This window comes from Condylura cristata, unplaced genomic scaffold, assembly GCF_000260355.1.
Source record: "Condylura cristata isolate star-nosed mole 26May11 unplaced genomic scaffold, ConCri1.0 scaffold00003, whole genome shotgun sequence".
Classification (NCBI taxonomy): domain Eukaryota; kingdom Metazoa; phylum Chordata; class Mammalia; order Eulipotyphla; family Talpidae; genus Condylura; species Condylura cristata.
The window spans coordinates 52,629,671-52,640,312 of NW_004567104.1; positions in this window are offsets into that span (position 1 = coordinate 52,629,671).

Here is a 10,642-nt window from a genome sequence, read left to right on the forward strand (position 1 = left end):
TAGGTTCTTTACCGCCGAGAAACTCCAATAGGATGGAGAGAATTTTTTTTTTTTAAGAATAATTTATTTCTGCATACAGAACTAGGGTACAGGCCAAAGGTGCAGGGGAGGTGAGAGGCTTCACCAGCAACAGAGTAGGGAGCAGAACAGGCCAACTGTTGAAGTACACTGCTGAGGGGAGCAGCGGGCGGGTCAGGAGAGGTCTGCTGAGCCATGTGGATCACCTCTGGGCTGGGAATCGAACTAGCATTGAAGCAGCTGCTTCTAGCTTGCAGTGCTGCCCTTAACCAGTTGTGCCAGCAGGGAGGGCCCAGATAGAGAGAAGTATTCAGGAAGGAAATCCCCATATTTTTCATACTTGTCAAGCAAATGAAAATTGAAATATCAGTGTTGTAACTTAGTTTGGGTTAGTAAAGATGATTGTTAGTTTTAAGTGTTAGTATGTGGGAAAAATGGATATCTCATTACAATACTAAGAAAGTAAAAGCTGGCCCTCCATGGTGGCACAGCGGGTTAAAGTACAGCACTAACAAGCTAAAGCCATTTCAACATGAGTTCAATTCCCACCCTGGAGGTGACACAGACCTCTCCTGACCCACAGGCTCCTCCCCTCAGCAGTGCACTTCGACAGTAGGCCTGTTCTGCTCCCCACTCTGTCTGTCTCTGGTGAAGCCTCTCACCATCTCTGCACTTCGGCCTGTATCCCAGTCCTGTATGCATAAATAAATAAATCTTAAAAAAAAAGAAAGTACAAGCTGCTAGATTCTGATACAACTAGGCGATAAGTATATTAAGATTGCAAGTCCAAGACTTCATTCCATTAGTTCTATCATTAAGAAATAGATAATGACATCCACGATGAATGTGTTTCTAGAATATTAACAGCATTGCTTTATTAGCAAAAAATTAGAATTTGAATGTAAACAATTATATTTTTTAAATGAACTTATCATAGCATAGTCATCTACATAGTCCTTGGAAAAAGGACTGTTGTGGAGGATGATTCAGGCATGAAAATATTTCACAGCATATTTTTGTATTAAATGAAAAATAAATCACAAATAAATTCATTTAAAAGTGTTAACATTTATATCTAGCAACAGAATTACAGAGATTTTTATTTTCTTGCAATGATACATCCATACTTTTAAAAGTGTTAATGTCCCTGAAGCAAACAATGACCCGTGGAAATGTGAGCCCATGAAATTCATTAGAGATATTCTTTATGTTTGTTTTGCTGTTATACATGTGAGATGTGGTTATATAAAATATTTAGCAATTTAAAAATAAAATTATTTTGAGTCGATATAGAAAATGTCAATTTTTAATTGTACGCCTGATCTTCTAAGAATCCCAAAAATCACTGGTAACATTTTGACATTAACCACATTTATTCAACTTAAAACCACATTTATTTAACTTAATCTCCAATACTCCAGCTTAATAGTCATGACAATTGGCAGACTTTATAAAGAATTTTGTCTATACTTTCAGTATTACAGCCACTAGAGCTTATTGATAGTGATCCAATAAGGCAGGTGTTTTTGCTTTAGTGAGAATAAACTACTGGAAAAGTATAAGAAATGTTCAATGCTTGTGTGATTATAAAGGATTGCTTGTCACCTTCACTGAATGAGATTTATAGATTTCCTCAGAGTACGAATTCTTACAATAACTGAATTTCTTTTAGTTGTGTATAAAATCAATTAAATGAATATGTGTACTGATTACAAACCTTAGTGTTATTTAGTGTTATTTTACTGAATTAAGTACTATTTATCATCTATATCTGCAATACCAGGCAAGGAGTTTGAAGAAGTCCAAGAAAAAACTGCTTGCCAACAAGGTAAATGGAACCTGAAATTGACTTGCCTCTTTAGGTTACTAAGGGGTGGAAACTTTTCTACTAAATATTTGAAATAGGGACTAATATATTTTCTGACTTGGAAGGGAAAAGCATTTTGTTTTACACAAGAAATATCTTGTAAACAAGTTAAGAGTCAGTGATCTCACTAGACTAAAATGACTAGAACCATTTGGAGGCAGGAAGGGCCTGATTAAGTTAACCAAAGGAGGGGCAAAGAACAGAAAGGAGGGTAAGGAGACAGTGCTTAAGAAACAATATAATAAAAGAGAGAGAGGAACAAATACTATTCAGAGTGAACGACAAGGTAGTTTTTGACAAACTAGCAGTTTTGCTAGTTTTTTTTTTTTTAAGCTGCCTTCAGGAAATTCAATAATATAAATAGCTTAGTATTTTGAATTTGGTTAACTTGGCAATTTAAAAATATTTAAAAATATTTTTTTCTGGTTTCCTAATATAGTTCTTAAAAAATAACCAACATAAAATACCTACACAATCAACACAAATGAAGATCAAAGAACCCTCAGTGTCAGTACAGACTCATCTATTAATTATTTGCATGGCTTAGATGACTTAATATAAATTTCTCTGAGCTTTTGTTTTTACTTCTGTGAACTTCCAAGTTTGGTCTATAGAGTCCCCAAGATATATTTTGGCTTTACATTCTACTATTTAATGATAATGAAAAAATTTTGAGCACACTAAGATGATGGTAATGTCAGCACACTCAATCTGTTCTTGAAAGAGCAGAGTCTCTGAAATATTTAAGCAGTTGGAGACCAAGAAGGAAAGAGCGAGGATGACAATAAGCATTTTGACATTTCTGTCTGAACTCTCCATTTGTACTAGTGTATAAACAACTTCATCATAAATGCAAAAATATCTTAATGTAAACTTTAGAAGTGGTGCTAAAATATGCACAGTAGAGGCAATTAGTTAAAGTAAGGCATGACTATAGGAGTAAGTTATCTGAGAAAAGAGAGGAACAAAAAGGTTTCATTCTCACTGGTTTTGAAAAAATACATATTGCACAATACCATTTACAAACAAGAACTGCTGAATGTTAATTGGGCTGTGTCATGCATTAAAAATGACTCCAAATTATTTGACACTTCCTCTGTCCAGAAATGAGGGTCTATTCCCCTCATCCATTAAATTATGGCAGAAACAATGCTGCTGCAGTTACCTGGACCAGACTTTAGGAAACAGCTTCTACTTCCTATTTCTTCATGTATTCTTTCTGGGGGCTTGGGTTGTTATGCCAGATGTCTGACTGCATTCCAGCTATGATGCTAGATAGGTCACATGTTGATGCTCTGGTCAACAGCTCTGCTAAATTCAGTTTTTTAGACCTTCCAACAATGTACCAGTCATATGAGGTTGAAAGGTCTCCAATCATCCATCCTATCCACTAAATTATAAAAACTAGTGATTTCACATCATTCCCACATGGAGCAAAAGCATCTCAGCTGAGATCTGTTCAACTTCTTGACCTACAACAATTATGATACAGAGACATTGTTTGATGCTGCTATATCTTGGGGTAATTTATCGCACAGGAATAGGTAGCTGCAAAAAATAGATTAAAGATTCTTAGAATTAGATATTTTTTTCATTGAAGTTTTATTGGGTCTCAGGTATACTGGGGAGACAGAGTATAGAACCAGAACCTCTAATCTTTGGTTGTTTTTGATGACATCTTGATTGTTACATCTATACAGAGAACTGTATTGCTCCTATGCTTCTTTTCTGTCCCTTTTCCTTTCTGTCCTTCCTAGGGCAAGTAAGAGACCCAGAATTCTTTTAGGTCTTCTGACTGGTAATCCAAATATCATCCATTGGGTGATAGCCATTAACTTCTTATTATAAACATTGCAATTTCCCCCAAAATATGCCTAGTTCCTTGGCTGACACCCTGTTTGGATTGGGAGAAATTCCACATGTATTTTCTACTAGCTGGATTAAGAGAAGGGGGAAAAAAAAAAAGCCTTGAGACTCTTATAAGAAGTTTTTATTACTTGCATGAATCCTGCTTTCCCTGAGGCAAGTTATTCAAACTCTGAGCACTAAAGATTATTCTTTCAATAAAATGAGGATAATTCCTACTTTGTCATGAGGCTGGTAGCAAATATATTTATATAAAAAATTTATAAAATATCATGACCAAAACAAAACAAACAAGCCAATATCAAGCCCTAGCAAGCTCTAGAACTGAAACTACAAGATGGGGAAGGGAGCTCAATGGATTATGGGTGGTTTGGAGGTGGGTGTGGTGTGGAAGCAACACCTGTTGGAGACCTCATCCCTACACCTCTAAAACATGATCAAAAATGGAATGTTAGCTCATTTAAAAAAAAGGAATTAAAAAAAAACTCCTCATATTTTAGCTGAAAGTGTGAATACAATATTTTGACCATATAAAATGACATGAGTATGGAATGAATTTGATGAATAGAATAAATTGCTCCTGGGATTCAAATCCCAAACTGCTTCTCCTTCTGTTCACTTAGACCATGACTGAGCTTATGCCAAATTTCATGCTCTGATCTCTATACTAGAGATACAAAGATGGCTAAAATCATAGTTGCTGACTTTGAGAAGCCTCCAGATCAAGGAGGAATTTGAAAACAAGCTAAGATATGTAAACTCATATAGTTGCCACCTAAGGAATTGTTATTTACACAATTTATACAACAGACTCATTTACACATCATGGCTGCTGGAAGAAAGAAACTCAGAATCCAAGCAAGTGACTGAGATGCATACGCTTATATGAAACTCAGTGGAAAGAGTCTCTCCCAGCACTGAATGTGGCAGGAGACAAGTCATGTTCTCAAAATCAGTTATGGGAGAGGTTGGGAATTAAAGAAGTACTGCTAAATTAAATATAAACAACAAAACCCAAGTGAATTACATATGCAGAATTAGCCAAGTCTCTTTGAGTGACATTTTGTAAAAGGATTGATAGAGGATGCTGCTTTTGGTCTTAAGGAAGGTAAATAGAAAGCTGAAGCCTGTAGGGCACACACATTACCAAACCAGACCATTACACCGTGAGAAAATGAAAGTGAAACTAATGAGGATAAATTCTCAGTAACCCAATACTAAAATAAGTACATGCATACATATGCATATATCTGATCTACAACAGCTCTAAATGGCAGCTAATCTACTTTCAAGGACATATAAGTCCTCCTGATACATATTCAGTCAGAGGCCTATAATAAGCAAGAGGAGAAGCACTAGAAGGGGGGAAATAAAAGGCTTAGACAAATCTCTCAGTGATGTTTGGTTAGAGGTCTTTTATAAGCAACAGGAGCAGCATTAGAAGGAAAATTAAGAGCTACTTAGACAAAACTGTCACTAGGCTGTCTGCACAACCTCCAGGCCCTACTTCCTATGCCTCAAGTCAGACAGAAGAGTTCAATGAAGGGTACTTAAAAGGAAATGTCTATGGTGGTAGATTATTGGTGTTTTGGTGGTGGGCATTGTGAGAACATACATATATAGAAATGTGAGTCAATATCCCTGAAAAAACATAATGTTGTAAATCGACACTCAATAAACACCATTTTAAAATGGGGGGGGGGTAATACACATGATATAAAAACAAAGTAAATAATAATTTAAAGGAAATGATGTACCATGATAAGTTGGCACCTCAGTCACTCAGAAATGTTAAGTGCCAGATTTACTTACAGTATAATAAATCATGTAAATTATATAAGTAGCATAAATGATTCTTTTAGAAAATGTATTATAAATTATAATCAATCCTCTTCCAGTTTTAACACCTTTCTATTCTGAAGTCAGATTTGTTTGGGACACTTATTATGCTAAAGGAAAATTGTATTTAATCTACCCTCCAAAATGGATTACCAAATTTAACTATGTTTTTGGACAAAGAGGTGCTTAGTTTAAGACAAAGCTATCACCACTATTAAAACAATGGAAAGTACACAAATTTGGTTATTATATTCTGTAAGTGTCTAAAAACAGAGAAAATTAGTAGATCTGAAAAGGATCTTTGCAACTTATAAGGCATAAGTGGATTATGCTTTAAAAACAAATGTCTTAAGGTACATCTACTTGAAAAATCATTAAGATACTTTGACCCTCCTTGGTGGCGCAGCACGTTAAAGCACAGTACTGGGAGGCTAAAGCTACTTCAGCATGAGTTGCAACCCTGCCCGCACGAGGTGACCACATTTCACGCAGACATCTTCTAACCAGCTGCTCCCTTCAGCAGTGTAGTGTACTTCGTCGATTTGCTCCCCACTCTGTCTCTGGTGAATCTTCTCACCGCCCCTACCCCTCTGGCCTGTACCTCAGTTCTACATGAACAAATAAATATCTTTTTTTTTTTTAATTAAAAAAAAAAAGATTTTATTTATTTACTCATACAGAACTGAGGTACAAGCCAGAGATGCAGAGGGTGAGAGGGTTCACCAGAGACGAGTAGGGAGCAGAACCGGCAGATCGAGGAGCAGCCGGCGGTGGGTCAGGAGAGGTCTGCCTGTCATGTGATCACCTCCGGGGCAGGCGGGGATCGAACTCACAGGAAAGTGGCTTGGATCGAACTCACAGGGAAGTGGCTTAAGCTTCTTAGTGCTGTGCTTTAACCTGCTGCGCCACCAGGAAGGGCTCATAAAAATCTTTTTTAAAAAAATCATTAAAATATTTTAAGGTAAATTAAAACATTAAAAAATATAGATCTAAAGATAGAATTTTAGGTTCATAAAATGTAATTCATTAGTTTTAGGATTATTTGCTATTCAGTTAACTATGTACATTTTCCATGAGTCTAAGTTTCTTTCCTTTTTTAGATATGACAGGAAAATTAGATGATAAAATTGATTTTTATGCTATTTATGTAATGTTTATTTTACTGAGTATACTTATCTTTTAGATTTTTATTTTGATATCTACTAGAAAAATGTCCCTTTCTAGATTATAAAAATAATGTTGAGAGTCAGAAATCTAGAAATATCTGTCGAGAACATTTAATATGGAGGAAGAAATATGTTTTGTTTAGATAATACTTGATAGTTTATTTTCTATTTATGACTCATACTATGGACTTTTAATGAAATCATTCAGAATGATAGTATTCTATGTTATTTTAAGGTGGGTAAGTATTTTCATTCCTTAGGGACTGAAAACATTATGACTAAATTTTGCTCATGGATAAAACATTATAGATCTCAAGGGAAATTAGAATCAGAAATCAAATCTTTCAAAAAGAGATGTGTATGTGTTTAACTTGAGGGAAGAATGTGGCCTCTACACTATATAAAATATAATTTCCATGCCAAATAATAAGAAATTAATAGTTATATAACACTTTTTTTTTAAACTTTGGATGCATGAAGTTACCAGACTCTGTTTTTGAGTGGCTACTCTGAGTTTTTAGTACAGTCCTTCCTCTAGTTTACTTTTGTTTTCCAAATTATATTTCCTCTTCAAATTCTATTCCTGGCCCGCCCTGGTGGTGCTATGGGTTTGCAGCACTGCAAGCTAGTTGCAGCCACTCAGTGCAGTTCGATCTTGGATCCTCAGCCCTGGTGGTGACCCACAGGGTGCAGCAGACCTCTCCTGACCCACCTGCTGCTTCCCTCAGCAACGTACTTTGCCAAATCTGCCTGTTCTGTTCCCTGCTCTATCTCTAGTGAATCCTCTTACTGCCCCTGCACCTCTGGTCTGCACCCCAGGTCTGTATACAAAAATAAATAATATTTTTTTAAAGTCTAAAAATATTTCTATTCCTACTCATATAAGCCCCTCCCTCCCAGGATATATACTAATATACTTTATGTACAAGAGGATTTTTGTATCCCTAAAACATAGTATTTCTTTTGCATTCGTGTGCTTTTAATATACACACTAGATAGTGTATACTGTACTTTTTTATTTAGTATGCTTTTAAGATCCACCATGTAATATGATTCTACAAAATGATAAATTTATATTATAACACTTTAACATTCTGTAATATGTGTTACTACATTTTATTTATTATCACAGCAATGGGTAATAAGGTGCCTTCAAATACTCACTTTCACAAATAATGCAGAAATAAGTGACATTTTGTTCCTTTATGGTTCTGTGCAAGATTGTTTCTGGTTATATAACCAGGACTGTAGTTATGAATTATAGGTTATATGTGCACTTACTTATCTTTCTTATTTGTCTTTTCAAAGGACCATCTCTTTCCGTTTCTTTATATCTTCATTTTTTTAAAAATTTTTTTTGTCACTCTTCATTTCACTCATCATTATTTCCTTCTTTTATCCCTACCAGGTTTACTCTTTTGGTCCATCTCTATTATCTTGAATTAAACTCCCAGCTCATTCATTTTTGATTGTTTTAATTTTCTGATAAATACATTTAAAACAATTGTTGCCATTAAAAGTTGCTTTAGTACTGTTCTGTAGACTTGACATGCTCTATATTGTCTTTCAGTTTTAAATATTTCAACATTTTGTGCCTGTTCTGCTGGTGAATTGGTCCAATATATTGGAGTGAGCCAAAAGTGAACAGCTGCTGCTCTGTAAACCTAACCAGGACACACCTGGAGGGGAATCCTCCCAAGGTACAGCTTCATACAGCATATCAGTCACCACCTACATGCAGTCAGACAAGTAGTCTGCAAGGAGCCTGCATACAACCTAGAGGAGTGCCTTGTGGCTTTGTTGATAGGTCAGAACCTCGAAGAAGCAAGATTGGAAGATCATGTTCATGAAATAGTCAGGAAAAGGCATGATCATAAGTCGTTGGATTGACTATAAAATGAAGAGGAAAAAGTAGAAAACAAATGTATAGGATATTTCATCCAGGAAGGTTAGCTATCTTCTGTCCTTGGCCATACCAGTGTTCACAATAGACCAACAAAAAAAGAAGTAATAGAAATGGAGTTGTGTATGGACTTGACAGCCTAGTTTCCTCCTCATTAGCTAATTACTGATGCTGTTGAATGTTAGATCTGCCAGCAGCAAAGACTGATGCTGACCCCCTCAAAGGACACGTAGGGTCACTTGAAGAGCTCAGTCAATTACTTTGGTAAGTTGATAACATTTTTGCAACCAAAGAAGGATGATACTGTGCAGATGTCCAGGAATCACCTGGGCTGCATTATTTCAATCTGCCAGTCCAGTCGAATGCCGAAATGGCTGCTAATAGGTACAAGCTAGCCATCAGCTAGCAGATGACCTTCTGAGGCATTGGAGTGCTCTCCTTCCCCATTGACATATACTATGCGAGATGCACTGTACTTCTGTGACACCCAGAACACATGGACCTAGGAAGCACAGGATAGACATTGGAGTGACTCACCACTCACAACGAGACATGTTAGATGTTTGTATTTTTATCCGCAACAGTTGTTATACTGAGCTATAGGAAGCAGGTAAGATTCTACTAAATCAGAAACTATGACTGCCATCTGGTCAATTTTGCCTCTGCAAACCACTAGCAGAGCAGGCAAAGAAAGTTACTATCCAAGCAGCTGTGTTGACCTGTCACTGGAGGACATAGAGTTGCCACTAAAAATGCGATACAGAGGAGTATGTCTAGAGATTAGGGCATTCGCTGGGTTTATTCTGTTGCTTCTCACAGTGAAAGCATTTGCACCCACCACAGATTGGTTAGAAAATAGTAAAAAGAGCTTCCGAGCCCTAAGGGATGAACATCTGAGTTTCACTAAAATGAAACAACCTGGAGTAGCAGATGTGCTAGCCAAGGATGAGAGGAATGTAAAATGGCTGCTAAAGAAGGAAATGAGATAGCAGCCATAGCCTCAGGGCCAACTGTAGAAGCAGTTAGCAGATAGCAGTTTGTTCCAGTAGCTTCCATTGGCTAGTATTTAACTTTATTTTTAAATTGTAAAAAGTGATTATTATATTTAAGAATAGTGACGAAGCAAGGAATTTAAAGTGGGGGATGATTAGCTCTTTGCTGAGTAAGTACAGGTGAACAGTTGTTGCTGCTGGTACCTAGCCCATTCCCCTGTGCAATTGTTTCCCATACATGCCAATGTCTCCTTCCCCCAGGCTTTGTGACTCCTAGCCAGATGGTGTCCTGACTCTGGAGAGTGTGCATGCCATATATGGGCAGGAGAGACTTTCCAAAGAGCTTGTGTTCATGGAAGCATACCTTTCCCTCTGAGGGACAGGAGTTGGTGGGTCATGTCCCAGCCTTTTCACCCCTCAAATGGGACACATCTGAGGCATGGTCTGTGTATCCCAAAGGGTGCCAGTGGGATTTAATCTCATTGCCCAAAATGAAAATTTGACTTTTATTGACTTTTACATCTTCCCTCTTTTGTTTTGTTTCTGCTGTTCCCCAATGGTGCTTCTCAGCACAACACCAAAATGAAAATTTTTGCATTCAAATCTTTGATTTTTGGCTTGATTTTATGAAAATCTAGGTTCAACTAACTTCCAAAATAAATGGTTTTGAGAGAAAGCCATTATCTTAGACATCTTCCAACTTCTCCCTGTCTTTCTACAATTTTCCAACCATATGATAGTATTATTAGTTTATCTTGGAGTCCTTGGCTGGTGTACCTTTTTCCCCTCTCCTTCCTTTCTTCCCCTTTCTTTTTGGTAGTGACTTTAGAAAAACAGTAATTGTTATTAATTGTTTGTTTCCCTTTCTTGGGTGCTTCTTCCAAAGACGTTTTCAACAAAGAGGGTACATGATAAGATTTCTAAGAACTTGTGTGTTTGAGAACACCTTCCTCTTATCTCCATATTTAAATGATGAGCAATATATAAAATT